We start from the raw sequence: 16,656 nt of genomic DNA on the forward strand, positions 1-16,656 counted from the left end.
TTATAATTTACAATTTACAATTTACAAATTTATGATGCTATCAATATCAAATAATAATATTCGATTTATTCAAATATTTAATAACATCGATATAATAATTTGATATTGATAGCATTAAACATTTGGATTTAATATTATATTTGATTTAATACACATATATTTTTAAGTTTTAAAATAAAATATAACATGTTAAGATTTCTTAAACGTTAATAATAATGCAATTTCTTTAATATTTCTGAAGATAATTTTGATAATTTAAATTTCACTTTTAAAACATTGTTATTTTTAAAACATGTTATATTTATTTTTACAATGTTTTTAAAAATAAATTCAATTTAATGAAAATAATTTTAATTTACCCCTAGGATTATTGGAATATTAAAAAAAGAATGAATCTTACTTAATAACCCTAACAATCCTACTATTACAGAATTCTAATGATCTTAAGAGCCCTAACAACTCTAATATTAATAGAAGAATTCTAATGATTGTACTTAATAGCCTTAACAACCCTACTTCCTGATTAATTAAAATTATTCGAGATTTGAGGAACCTATCTCTAATCATCACCTCACCTAATTATGTATATATTTTAGTCACGTGCCCTAACCGCGTACCCTAACCGCGTACCCTAACCGTACTCTTCAGGCCAGTTGAACCTACCTTTCGTTGATCCTGGCCACTTTCTTTCTCGATCTCTAATCAGAGATCGAAGAAGGAGATAATTACTCCTTCTTTTGCCGAATAATTACCGGCAAAAGAGCGTGAAATATTTACGCTCATTTAGTAACGATCGTTCGATTTGACGATCGTTCGTTAAATATTGAATATAACTTTATTTTAACTGAAATAAAGCCAAATTACTACAAATTTCTATAAATTATATATTATAATAAAATATAAAATTAATGTGTGTATTTATTATGTTACAAATTCTTTAATTAATTAATCATTTGGCTTTATATTAAGTTAAAGTAAAGTTTAAAAACAATATCTACAAACAAATTCTACGATGGATGAGCTATGAGCAATTAGAAGACAAGTGCGTATTATAAGAATAAATTAGCATTAAAAATTGATAAAATTGATAATTGTTAATGCGTGTTCTTTATTTAACAAATTAGACAAAATCTTTACAAAAAAACCTTTTATTGATCTCTTCTTTTTTTAATTAATATTTCAATATATTTTCGCAATGGATGCAAAGCATAAGTTCGAAAGAACTTATTAAAGTGATTTAATTTAATTTAATTAATTTAATTTAATTATTTAATTTAATTTATTTAATTTAATCCATCTTAGCTCATCCATTTTAAGGCAACGGATTTATCTACAATCTACAATCTACATCTACATCTACATCTGCAATCTCTACGAATCCATTACCTTAAAGTTAAATAAAAGTTTTTTTCACTCACCGGCACTGATGCGCAACAGCGGAGTTGTTGTTATCGAAGCTAGTTGTCTGTAACATACAAATATAAAATTCATTTATAATAATGCTCACAAAATGCAATTAATATTTAAAAAAATTTTTATCGCGCGGAATTTTATATCCGATGTGTAAAATAATAAGCAGATAAACACGTATGGAAAAATTTTATAAATGTTTGAAACCGTTTTTTAAATAGAAAATTTTATATGACTTTTATAGAAATCTTTCTCTTTAATACATTTAAATAATAAGATCGAATTATTGTTCGTTTATAACAAGTTAACAATTTATAACAATTAATATATAAATAATAATATTCACCATCAGGTTGTTCCGCCGGTGCAGGATGCCTATCCTAGACCTGCTCCTCCTCTCAGATCATCAGGGTTGTTGCATCGATCTATAACATACAAAAGAAGATTCCAATGTAGCAGCGTTCAAAATAATTAATATTTCAAAAATTATTGTATACATTGAATTTTATATTTGATGCATATAATAATAGCAGATTAATAAAATAATTCTATAAATTTTAAAAAACGTTACTAATAATTCTCTTATAACTTATAAAAGCTTACACCTTTACAAGATTATAGCTTTAATTTAAAAATCTTTTTCTTTAATTCTCTCTTATTTAAATATAAATAAAAAAATATATATAAAAACATCAAATTAATTGTTGCGATTAATTGTTTAACTTAAATTATAATAAATATATTTAATATTTAATATATAATTACAAATAAATAAATTGCTTACCAGAAGGTTGCTCTGCCGGAGCCTGATGCCTCACCTAGGCCTCCTCCTCCTCTCAGTCTTAGACGCGCGATACTTAACGGCACTCCCGCACTCACGAGCGATATTTTTATATCGCTATTTCCGCTATTTTACGCGCGATACTTAACAGTTTCCGCACTTTCGATGCGATTAAAAATTTTTTATTTGATCGCGCGATGTATATACTTAATATGTACATACTTTGAACGGCACTCCCGGTTTCGGTACGAGCGAAAATCCCATTTCACTTACGAGAATCAGCTTCGAGCCAACAGGTCGGGAATGCAACGATACGACGAGCAAGGATTAGGCCCAAACCGGAAAGAAGACGAAACGATTGACGGAAATAGAGGAAAATGAAGTTCACCAACTCTTTTTCGCGCATAATTATCCTATCTCGTATCGAACCTGGACCCGCTAAGCATGATTTCAGGTGCTCCGCCCGGACATATTATGCCTCCCGCGGTTGCTATATGCTACACCAGGCTAGTAGACGGCAAAAGAAGAGGATACCCACATTTTTTAAATGCTAACATTCAGCAATTTAGAAAATGGGGAGGCAACCCCTTTTACCGAGCGAAAATCGTGCCTAGGGGAATCCACTCGACTCCTCGACAGGGTTAACACACGCAGTGCGTGTGGCTGTAGACGAGCAAAGAGAAGGGACCCATTGACGACCATTCCGAGCAATCGATCGAGTTCTAACTAATTCGGGCCGAATCACTTGACGAAGCACGAAGCAAGAGTGTACGTTGCAACGTGTGCAAACTCGAAACATCCCAGTTAGTTGGCATTGGAAGTAGAGACTCGTGACAATAAATGAAATTGGGATTTTATATGAAAAGTCCAAAAGTTCCGCGAAAACGCGACGACGCGAGAATACTACAACGCGAAAACGCGGTAACGAAGCGCTTGCCGTCCGCGGCACGTTGACGGCACCGACGACGCGAAAGGGTACTTAGCTTCCCATTCAGGCACCTTAAGATTTATCATAAATAGAAAAATTTAAGATAAACCTCAAGGCATCATCCAAGTACTAAGCCCTCCCACCGCGACAAGGTGTACCCCATGGGAGGGTTATATTATATATAATTTTATATATAATATAATATATAATTTATTTTGTAATATACTATATAAATTTTAATTCGCAAATATGAACGATAAATAAAAATATAAAGGATAAGAGAAAATCTATTATATAAAGCAATGTTCAAAATAATTGATTTTAAAACTAATTATTGCGTGCAATTAATTTTTACATTTTTACTTTCAAATGGATATACTTTAATGTTATAAATTGCGTAATTACAAAATAATTTATATTTCATACATATAAACTTTTAAAAATATGATAAATAAAAAATTTCTATTTTTTTATATATGAAATATTTAAGTAAATATATTAATATGAAATATTTTGTAAAATATATGTATCTGAAAATAAAAATTAATAAAAATTTTATAAATGTTTTAATTATTTTAAAATAAAATGGAATATTTTTTATAAATATATGTATTATATATGTTACAATTAAAATCACTATTGAATCACTAACAAAGAAATAAAACGAAACGTGAAATATGTATATTTTGAATATATACTAATGATAAATAATTTATATATTGTTACGTCCGCGGAACGATATATATCGAACACGCGCGACAATCGACATACGCTGACGCTCGTGCACTCGTAAATAATAACGCGATTTAAGGTGCACAAGAATTTTAATAAACCGCGAGTAACATACAAGAATTCAGAATAATCGTAAAACGGATCACAAATAGACGCGCGTTCGCACAGCTTGACAGCTGGGCTCAGACTCTCTGACAGTCGTTGTTTATAACAACATCTTGACAACGCGCGCGGAAACGATCTTCTTCGAAGGAATTCAACGGGTGACGAATACATCCAGCGGGACGGGACGCGGGGGCACAACAATATAATAAATAATGAATATGTGATAAATAATTTATATTAATGACTTACATTATCTCTTATTGATTCATCCACTTCCAAAACCTCCTTTTTTCCTTTTCTTTCTTCGCTTTTTCCTCGTGGCACTTCAATCCTCGTTGCACTCATTTGAATTCCTTGTTACACTTACACTCATTCACGAAAAGTTCCTCGTTACACTTGCAATTGTGTTTAGAGAAAGAATTTGATAATATATGAAACGTCTCACATCACTACTTCACTGCTCAAGAGCCACTGAGCGAATGATCGTAAGTCAAGAACATTACCGCGGCACTGTTTATATCGCCAGGGTCGACTATGGAAAGAAAGAATTTGATAATATATGAAACGTCACTACTTTATTGCTCAAGGTATTGTGCGAATGATAATAAAGCCGTGTAACGTATTAACAATAGCGCGATACTGTTTATCAAGGTCGAACACGGTGTTATTGATAATTCTCTCGTTGCCGAAATATTTTCTATAATATAAAATATTCGTGCGCGGAATATTAAATTATAGAAGTATTTTAATTTATTGATTAAGATTAATTAATTATTTATTAAACCATTCATCATGAAATCTTTCGTTATGCTAATTATTTGCATTTATAATTCGATTGTTTTATTTCGTGTTCCCTCATAATCCAAATTATGTTTAGATTGTCAAGTAAAATGATAAAGTAACACGGATGAAATATATTTGACTTTAAGTATTAAAATAATAATTATTGCCCGTAAAGATTGCAAACATCGATGTGATTATTTAATATGTTGGATTCCTATCACATTAAATCGATTCTCGATTAAATTGTACATTGTTTAATTAACAAGGATTGTTAAAATTTAAGGTATTGGTCGAAATATAATTAATTCTAATATTGTTAATGGAATATATTAAGCATCAATGATCGAAAGTTCATAACATAATTAAGTCTCTTATCCCCTTTTATGTATATTTTGTTTCAATTTTTAATTACGATAATGAATGATTGCGATTCGATAAAGATTTATCGTTGCGATACAGTTCATGTCGTTAATTAATTTTTAATTAATTAATTTTTATTAATAATATGTATATTTTGAATATATATATTATTGATAAATAATTTATATATTGTTGCGTCCGCGGAACGCGGTATATATCGAACGCGCGCGACACAATCGGCAAAATACATAGCATACGTTGACGCTCGTGCACTCGTAAATAATAACGCGATTTAAGGTGCACAAGAATTTTAATAAATCGCGAGTAACATACAAGAATTCAGAATAATCGTAAAACGGATCACAAATAGACGCGTGTCCGCACAACTTGACAGCTGGGCTTAGACTCTCTGACAGTCGTTGTTTATAACAATATCTTGACAACGCGCGCGAAAACGATCTTCTTCGAAAGAATTCAACGGGTGACGAATACATTCAGCGGGACGGGACGCGGGGACGCAACAATATAATAAATAATGAATGTGATAAATAATTTATATTAATGACTTACATCATATCTTATTGATCCTTCCAAAACCTCCTTTTTTCTTTTGCTTCCTTCGCTCTTTTCTCGTGGCACTTTAATCCTCGTTGCACTTACACTTATTCACGAAAAGTTCCTCGTTGCACTTGCAATTGTGTTTAGAGAAAGAATTTGATAATATATGAAACGTCTCACATCACTACTTCACTGCTCAAGAGCCACTGAGCGAATGATCGTAAGTCAAGAACATTACCGCGGTACTGTTTATATCGCCAGGGTCGACTATGGAAAGAAAGAATTTGATAATATATGAAACGTCACTACTTTATTGCTCATGGTACTGTGCGAATGATAATAAAGCCGTATTAACAATAGCGCGATACTGTTTATCAAGGTCGAACACGGTGTTATTGATAATTCTCTCGTTGCCGAAATATTTTCTGTAATATAAAATATTCGTGCGCGGAATATTAAATTATAGAAGTATTTTAATTTATTGATTTATATCATTTATATTCAGATCATATTATATATTGCTTATCATTTTCTCGATAACGATTCTCTCTCTCTCTCTCTCTCTCTCTCTCTCTCTCTCTCTCTCTCATTGTAAATTATCTAAATTATTTAAATTTTTAAGTTATATTGGCATAACATATATATAAAATATTCTGGATTATCTTATTTTAATATACTTAAAATATCTATAATAAAATACTCTCTCGTATTAATTAATACTTTTATATAGATTGTAATATTTCATAAACTGCTTCACAATAATATATTATTTAGATATTTTATGCATAAAGGGTTCCATAATGAATGAATTGTTTAATAAATAATCATTTTAATCAATAAATTAAAATACTTATATAATTTAATATTCTGCGCGTGTGTATTTTATAGTACATAAAATATTTCGGCAACGAATTATCAATAAAATCATGACTTTGGCGACGTAAACAGTAGCGCGTTGTTTATACGTTACAGTTTTGCTATCATTTGCTCGGTGATATTCAAGCAATAAGTAATGATACGAAACGTTTCGTATATTAATTAATTGTTTAATAAATAATTATTTAAATAATCTATAAATTTAAAAACTTCTACAATTTAATATTTTGCGTGTATAAGAGTATACGTTAAAGTACGTAAAACGTTTCAACATCAAATTATCTATAGGTATAACATGTTTTACGTTGACCGCATAAACAGTAACGCTAATATTTATATCTTATGGTCTTGCTATTATTCACACGATGACACTTGAGTAAAATAGTGATGCAAAATGCTTCATATATTATCGAATTTCTTTTTTAACGTGATCGCGAATATTTTTGCGAGTGAATTCAAATGTAACAAGGAATTCAAATGAATGAAAGTCTCACGAGGAATAGCAAAGTACCGGTGAGAAGTAGAAACGATTTTCATTATGAAAAATTATTTCTTATCGGTTCTTATAAGATTAATTCGCGACGTCTAGTTCTGTTCTGTTAAAAATTCGGGATTTTTATTGTAAGATTGGAACTAATCCCAGGTTTTCCTGATAATTTCTGAAAACAATAATTTTGATAATAATTCAACGACGAACGCCATACGCTCCGTGTAATTTATTCATTTAATCAAAAATCGTAATGATAGCGGGGGATTTAAAATAATAAATTATTGTTTCATTGCGATCTTTAAAGACAATAATTATTTCTTTAACGATATTTAGAATCAAATATATTTCGCCATAATGCGCGTTGTCGCTTTTTTTCTTTAAGATTTAAATATACTTTAAATTGAAGACGCGCAATAAAACAATCGAATGGTAGATCCAACTAATTAATATTACGAAAGGCTCCTAATTTAAACATTAATCGTTTAATAAGTAAAATCGTTAAGTAATCTTATAAATTAAAATAATTTAATATTTCACAAATATGTACATACATATCATAGTATATAAAATATTTTGGCAACGAATTATCATTAACACGGTATTCGATTTTGGTAGTATAAACAGTAGCGAGCTATTGTTTATGTAGTACAAACCCTTGCTCATTCGTATGACGACACTCGAACAATGAAATAGTAATGCGAAACATTTCGTATAATTATTAGATTCTTTTTTTAAACGTGATCGCAACTAACATCTAAACATAATTAGCAATGACTCTTAATTAATAATTAATTAATTTTTGTTAAACGACATGAAATTGTACGACGATAAATCTTTATGGAAGAGCAATCATTTATTATTACAAGTAACGATAGAAACAAAAAGAATAGAAACAACTTTTATGGTTTTTCGATTATCGATTCTTATGAATAATAATTATTTATTTAATACAATCAAACAACTAAACTTTACATTTTAATAAATGTGAACATAAATTAATTATTAATTAAATGACTGCTATCTCACAACTTTATTCATTACTTTAATCTTTTGATTCTTATGATTCGCGTATATTATACAGCGTATAATATACCTGTACGTATTAGTAGCATACAGTAATACGCATTGCTGTAGCAAGTAGCGAATGATTTTGGTATCGTGTAAAGGCCATGTTGCTCTCTTATGATATAATAAAGTGCGTATATAAGTTTCATATGATTATTTCGCGATTATTGTTTCATATGATCGAGAGTCTCGTACAAAGTGCACCACATATTCGATTAATTATAATTAAATCGTGTATTCGTGAGTGAGTAAATGCCAAAAGGAAATAACGAAAGATACGTAAGAGAGGAAAAGGAAATGTGGAAAAGCATCAGATGTAACGTACGGAGTAAAACGAAGTAATATGAAGTAAAACAATCGAATTATATATGTAAATAATTAGCATAACGAAAGGCTCCGTGATAAATTGTTTAATAAATAATCAATTTTAATCAATAAATTAAAATCTATAATTTAATATTTCACGTTACTGTATATTTTATAATATATAAAATATTTTAGTAACGAATTATCGATAACACGATGTTTGACTTTGGTAATGTAAAATATAAACAGTAGCGCGCTATGTTCCGGCTTTGTTATCATTCGCACGGTGACTCTCGAGTAATAAAGTAGTGGTGAGAAACGCTGCGTATATGGTAATTATTTTACTAAACACGATTACAATTAGTATCGAAATATAATTTGCTATAAATATTAACAAAAATTAATTAATTAAAAAATAATTAACGACATGAAACTGTATCTCAACGATAAATCTTTATCGAATCGCAATCATTTATTACCGCGATTAAAAATTGAAACAGGGGATACATAAAAGAGAATAAGAGAATTAATTATGTTATAATCTTTCGATCATTGATGCTTATTATAATATTTCTTTAACAATATTAGAATATAATATTAGAATTAAATATATTTCAACCAATGGTTTAAATTTTCTCAATCTTTGTTAATTAATCACACAATTTAATCGAGAATCGATTAAATATTAAATAATAGGAATCCAAAATATGAAATAATCACTTCGATCATTGTGATTTTTACAGACAACAATTATTATTTTAATACTTAGAGTGAGACAAATATATTTCATCCGTGTTACTTTATCGTTCTACTTGACAATCTAAATATAATTTGGATTGTAAGAGAACACGAGAAGTAAAACAGTCGTATTATAAATGCAAATAATTAATATAACGAAAGGCTCCGTGATAAATTGTTTATTTGTAATAAATAATCAATTTTAATTAATGAATTAAAATATTTCTATAATTTAATGTTTCGCGTTAGAGAGAGAGAGAGACAAAGAGAGAGAAAGAGAGAGAGAGAGAGAGAGAGAGTGTATATTTTATAATATATAAAATATTTCGGCAACGAATTATCGATAACACGATGTTCGACTTTGGCAATATAAAATATAAACAGTAGCGCGCTATGTTCCGGCTTTGTTATCATTCGCACGGTGACTCTCGAGTAATAAAGTAGTGGTGAGAAACGCTGCGTATATGGTAATTATTTTACTAAACACGATTACGATTAGTATCAAAACATAATTTGCTATAAATATTAATAAAAATTAATTAATTAAAATTTAATTAACGACATGAAACTGTATCGCAACGATAAATCTTTATCGAATTGCAATCATTAATTACCGCAATTAAAAATTGAAACAGGGAATACATAAAAGAGAATATGAGAATTAATTATATTATGATTTTTCGACCATTCTGCTTATTATAATATTTCTTTATAATATTAGAATATAATATTAGAATTAAATATATTTCAACCAATGCTTTAACTTTTCTCAATCTTTGTTATTTAATCACACAATTTAATCGAGAATCGATTAAATTATAGGAGTCCACAATCTTAAATAATCATTTTGATAGTTGCGATTTTTACGGACAATAATTATTATTTTAATATTTAGAATCACAAATATATTTTGTCCATGATACTTTATCGTTCTACTTGATAATCTAAATATAATTTGGATTGTGAGAGAACGCGAAGTAAAACAATCGAATTATAGATGCAAATAATTAGCATAACGAAAGGCTCCGTGATAAATTGTTGAATAAATAATAAATTTTAATCAATAAATTAAAATACTTCCATAATTTAATATTCCGCGTTAATGTACATTTTATAATATATAAAATATTTCGGCAACGAATTATCGATAACACGGCGTTCGACTTTGGCAATATAAAATATAAACAGTAGCGCGCTAGGTTACGGCTTTGTCATCATTCGCACGGTGACTCTCGAGTAATAAAGTAGTGGTGAGAAACGCTTCGTACATTGTAATTTTTTTACTAAACACGATTATGATTAGTATCGAAACATAATTTGCCATAAATATTAATTAAAAATTAATTAATTAAAAATTAATTAACGATATCGCAACGATAAATCTTTATCGAATCGCTATCATTGATTACTGGGAATAAAAATTGAAACACAGGATATGTAAAAGAGGATAAGAGAATTAATTATGTTATGATATCGATCATTAATGCTTATTATATTTCTTCCTAACAATATTAGAATTAACTATATTTCGACCAATGCTTTAAATTTTCTCAATCCTTGTTAATTAAACAATATACAATTTAATCGAGAATTGAATGAATGATGATCCAAAATATTAAATCATCACTTCGATCGTTGCGATCTTTACAGACAATAATTATTATTTTAATACTTATTGTTAGAATCACAGATATATTTTATTCGTGTTACTTTATCGTTCTACTTGACAATCTAAATATAATTGGGGGGGGGGGATTGTGAGAGAACACGAAGTAAAACAATCGAATTATAGATGCAAATAATTAGCATAACAAAAGCCTCCGTGAATTGTTTAATAAATAATTAATTTTAATCAATAAATTAAAATACTTTCCTAATTTAATATTCCACGTTAATGTATATTTTATAATATATAAAATATTTCGGCAACGAATTATCGATAACACGGCGTTCGACTTTGGCAATATAAAATATAAACAGTAGCGCGCTAGGTTACGGCTTTGTCATCATTCGCACGGTGACTCTCGAGTAATAAAGTAGTGGTGAGAAACGCTTCGTACATTGTAATTTTTTTACTAAACACGATTATGATTAGTATCGAAACATAATTTGCCATAAATATTAATTAAAAATTAATTAATTAAAAATTAATTAACGATATCGCAACGATAAATCTTTATCGAATCGCTATCATTGATTACTGGGAATAAAAATTGAAACACAGGATATGTAAAAGAGGATAAGAGAATTAATTATGTTATGATATCGATCATTAATGCTTATTATATTTCTTCCTAACAATATTAGAATTAACTATATTTCGACCAATGCTTTAAATTTTCTCAATCCTTGTTAATTAAACAATATACAATTTAATCGAGAATTGAATGAATGATGATCCAAAATATTAAATCATCACTTCGATCGTTGCGATCTTTACAGACAATAATTATTATTTTAATACTTATTGTTAGAATCACAGATATATTTTATTCGTGTTACTTTATCGTTCTACTTGACAATCTAAATATAATTGGGGGGGGGGGATTGTGAGAGAACACGAAGTAAAACAATCGAATTATAGATGCAAATAATTAGCATAACAAAAGCCTCCGTGAATTGTTTAATAAATAATTAATTTTAATCAATAAATTAAAATACTTTCCTAATTTAATATTCCACGTTAATGTATATTTTATAATATATAAAATATTTCAGCAATGAATTATCGATAACACGACGTTCGACTTTGGCAATATAAAATATAAACAGTAGCGCGCTATACGTTACCGCTTTGTCATCATTCGCACGGTGACTCTCGAGTAATAAAGTAGTGGTGAGAAACACTTCGTATATTGTAATTTTTTTACTAAACACGATTATAATTAGTATCGAAACATAATTTGCCATAAATATTAATTAAAAATTAATTAATTAAAAATTAATTAACGTTATGAAACAATATTGCAACGATAAATTTTTATCAAATCGCAATCATTCATTACTGCGAATAAAAATTAAAACAGGGAATACGTAAAAGGGCATAGATTTAATTATGTTATGATCTTTCGATCATTGATGCTTATTATAATATTCTTTTAACAATATTAGAATTAAATATATTTCTATCAATGCTTTAAATATTCTCCTTGTTAATTAAATCCTTGTTAATTAAACAATAGCTATGTATCACGACGTGTAATTATTTTAATCTTTTAATCTTACGATACATTAATACGTTAGATATATGAGATACATTAATATGTTAAAATATTTCAACAATGAATTAACAACAACATAGTATCCAACATAAACAGTACCGCGCTAATGATTTTGTTTTACGGTCTTGTTATGCAAATTTAAATTTATATACTATATTACAAAATAAATTCCAAATTATATATATTATATTATATATAAAATTATATAACCCTCCCATGGGGTACACCTTGTCGCGGTGGGAGGGCTTAGTACTTGGATGGTGCCTTGAGATTTATCTTAAATTTTTCTATTTATGATAAATCTTATGGTGCCTGAAAGGGAAGCTAAGTACCCTTTCGCATCGTCGGTGCCGTCAACGTGCCGCGGACGGCTGCGCTTCGTAACCGCGTTTTCGCGTTGTAGCATTCTCGCGTTATCGCGTTTTCGCGTTTTCAAAATCCCAATTTCGTTTTTGTCAACGAATCTCTCCTTCTGACGCCAACTAACTGGGATGTTTCATCGAGTCGTTGCTTTGCGACGTACTCGCACCTTGTGCATCGTGGCACTTGGTGATGCCGGCCGCGCAGAACGTATGTCCAGTACAAAATGTGCATGGGCGCGCGGGTTCGAGCTTCGCGCTCGATCGGCTTAGTGATGGACACGCTCTGCTTCGTCAATTGATTTGGCCCGAATCGGTTAGAACTCGATCGATTGTTCGGAATGGTCGTTAATGGGTCCCTTCTCTTTGCTCGTCTACAGCCATACGCCCAGCGTGTGTTAACCCTGTCGAGACTCTGTCGAGTGGATTCCCCTAGGCACGATTTTCGCTCGGTAAAAGGGGTTGCCTCCCCATTTTCTAAATTGCTGAATGTTAGCATTTAAAAAATGTGGGTATCCTCTTCTTTTACCGTCTACCAGCCTTGTGTACTGCGCTAGTGATATAGCATCCGTGCGGGTCACCTGAAATCGTGCTTAGCGGGTCCAGGTTCGATACGAGATAGGATAATTATGCGCGAAAAAGAGCTGGTGAACTTCATTTTCCTCTATTTCGTCAATCGTTTCGTCTTCTTTCCGGTTCGGGCCTAATCTTTGCTCGTTGTATCGTTGCATTCCCGACCTGTTGGCTCGAAGTTGATTTTCGTAAATGAAATGGGATTTTCGCTCGTACCGAAACCGGGAGTGTCGTTGAAAGTATATATATATTAAATATATACATCGTGCGACCAAATTTTTAATCGTACCGAAATAGTGCGGGAGTGCCGTTCAGTATCGCGCGTAAAATAACGAAAATAGCGATATAAAAATATCACTCGTGAGTGCGGGAGTGTCGTTAAAAGTATCGCGCGTCAACAACATGAGAGGAGGAGGAGGCCTGGGAGAGGCATCTTGCATCGGCGGAGCAACCTGATGGTGAATATTTATTATTTGTATATCAATTGTTATAAATCGTGAATATTTATTATTTGTATATCAATTGTTATAAATCGTACGCATAATAATTCAATCTTATTATTTAAATGAATTAAAGAGAAAATTAGAGAGAAAGATTTTTATAAGTCATATAAAACTTTCTAAAAAACTTTCTTAAAAAACAATTTTAAAAATTTATAAAATTTTTCCACACGTGTTTATCTCTGCTTATTATTTTACACATCGGATATAAAATTTTTTGAAATATTGATTATATTTTGTGAGCATTAATATAAATGAATTTTATATTTGTATGTTACAGACAACGTAGCTTCGATAACTACAACTCCGCTGTTGCGCATCAGTGCCGGTGAGTGAGAAAAACTTTTATTTAACTTTGAGGTAACGGATTCGTAGAGATTGTAGATGTAGATGTAGATTGTATATTGTAGATTGTAGATTGTAGATTGTAGATTGTAGATTGTGGATTGTAGATTGTAGATTGTAGATTGTAGATTGTAGATTGTGGATTGTAGTAAATCCGTTGCCTTAAAATGGATGAGCTAGAATAAATTAAATTAAATAACTTTTAATAAATTCTTTCGAAATGCTTTGCATCTATTGCGAAAATATATTGAAGTATTAATTAAAAAAAGAGAATCAAGAAAAGAAAATTTTTTTGTAAAGATTTTGTCTAATTTATTAAATAAAGAGCACACATTAATAATTTTATCAATTTTATCAATTTTTGATGCTACTTTATTCTTATAACGTGCACTTATTTTATTCTAATTTCTTATAGCTCATCCATCGTAGAATTTGTTTATAGATTGTTTTTAAACTTTACTTTAACTTAATATAAAGCCAAATGATTAATTAATTAAATAATTTGTAATATGATAAAAGTTACACACATGAATTTTATATTTTATTAGAAAATATAATATACAGAAATTTGTAGTAATTTGGTTTTATTTGAATTAAAATAAAGTTATATTCAAATAAATTTAACGAACGATCGTAAAATCGGGCGATCGTTACGATGAGCGTGAAATATTTACACTCATTTGCCGGTAATTAATCGGCAAAAGAAGGAGTGTTTATCTCCTTTTTCGATCTCTGATTAGAGATCGAGCGAGAAAGTGGTCAGGATCAACGAAAAGTAAGTTCAACTGGCCTGAAGAAAAGCTTTATGTACAATAGTACGTAATGTCGGATTTATTCACGCGGTTAGAGCACGCGGTTAGAGAATGTAATTAGGGCATGTAATTAAAATATACGTGATTAGAGATAGGCTTTTCTTGAATAATTTCACTTAATCGAGAAATATAGGATTGTTAGGGCTATTAGGTGATCATTAAGATTTTTTAATATTCCTTTCAAAAAAAGTAGAGGATTGTTAGGGCTATTATGTGATTAATTTAGGTGATTAATATATTATGTATCTTTTAAAGAATCAGGAAATGTAGGTTTAAATAATATTAGGGAAAACATATTAATAAATATTTCAATAATTATATTATTAAGAATTTTTAAGGGGTCAATATTTTTTGAGTGTTTTGTTTTATAGGTATTTTATTTATATAAGGATGAAAATTAAATTGTTAACACTCAATAATTTCTATAGTAATACGAATTTTTTTGCGAAATTTTATGTACTTATGTAATACGAAATTTATGTATTTTTATGTAATACGAAATTTTATGTATATAAAAAATTTAAAATACAAATTTATATATTAAGATATTTTTTTAGTTCAATATAGATAATAAATTTAGTATATTTATGAATTTATAAGTCATTTTTAAATATAGGAATTGAAAGATTTAAAATAGATAAAGAATGAGTGGAATTTATAGAAAAGGATTTATTATTAAATTTACAAAAGGTTTTAATTTAAATAATATTTTTAAATAATAATTTTTAGAAAATTTACAAATTTATATATTTATATATTTATTTATTTATATATTTAAGGTTTTAATTTAAATAATAATTTTGATAAAATTTATATATTTATATACTTATATATATATTTATGTATTTATGTATATATTTAAGGTTTTAATTTAAATAATAATTTTTATATAAAATTTATATATTTATATACTTATATGTATATACATATTTATGTATTTAAGGTTTTAATTTAAATAATAATTTTTATAAAATTTATATATTTATATCTATTATAAAAGTAATTTCATTAATTATATTTATATAAATTTATCTAAATAGCTTATATTATTAAAGTTTAATGTTAAAGATATTAAGAAAATTATTTTTTTTAGATATTTGTGAATATATATTGTATATATATGAATAGAAATTTAATTATATGTATTATATATTATTTTTATAATGAAAATATAATGTTTTATTATTAAACTGTATAAATTAAAGAAGTAAAATGAAATAAATCATTAAAATTTTTTTAATATTCCTTTTAAGAAGTAGGATAGTACTTTGTTAGGGCTACCCCATATAATGCTTACACGGTTCCGAGGGCCCGAGCGTTGGGAGACTAAGGAAAGGCGCGTGGGGTTTTTAGTTGGTAGGCCCCGCCGTTAGAATGGCGGCGGGGAGAGCCCAACACTACCCCGGCGAGACCGCTAAATAGGTCCCGCCGGGGTGTGCATAAGGAGCATTTTCCCCACGTAAAAAAAAAAAAAAAAAAAGGATTGTTAGGGCTATTAGGTGATCATTAAAATTTTTTTTAATATTCCTTTAATGCTAAGGAAAATATAGTAAAATTCCAATAATCTTAGGGATTAATCATCGCTAATCTTATGTGGACTATGTAAAAATTTTTAGTAAATTTTATATTATAAAATATTATACATATATTTTGGACATTTTCGTGTAATAAATTATTCCATGTTATAAATTATTTTGTATTACATTTCAAATTA

This window comes from Camponotus vicinus, unplaced genomic scaffold (assembly GCF_025532165.1).
Source record: "Camponotus vicinus isolate PSW18456_S1 unplaced genomic scaffold, iyCamVici1.0 SCAF_6, whole genome shotgun sequence".
In the NCBI taxonomy this organism is placed as follows: domain Eukaryota; kingdom Metazoa; phylum Arthropoda; class Insecta; order Hymenoptera; family Formicidae; genus Camponotus; species Camponotus vicinus.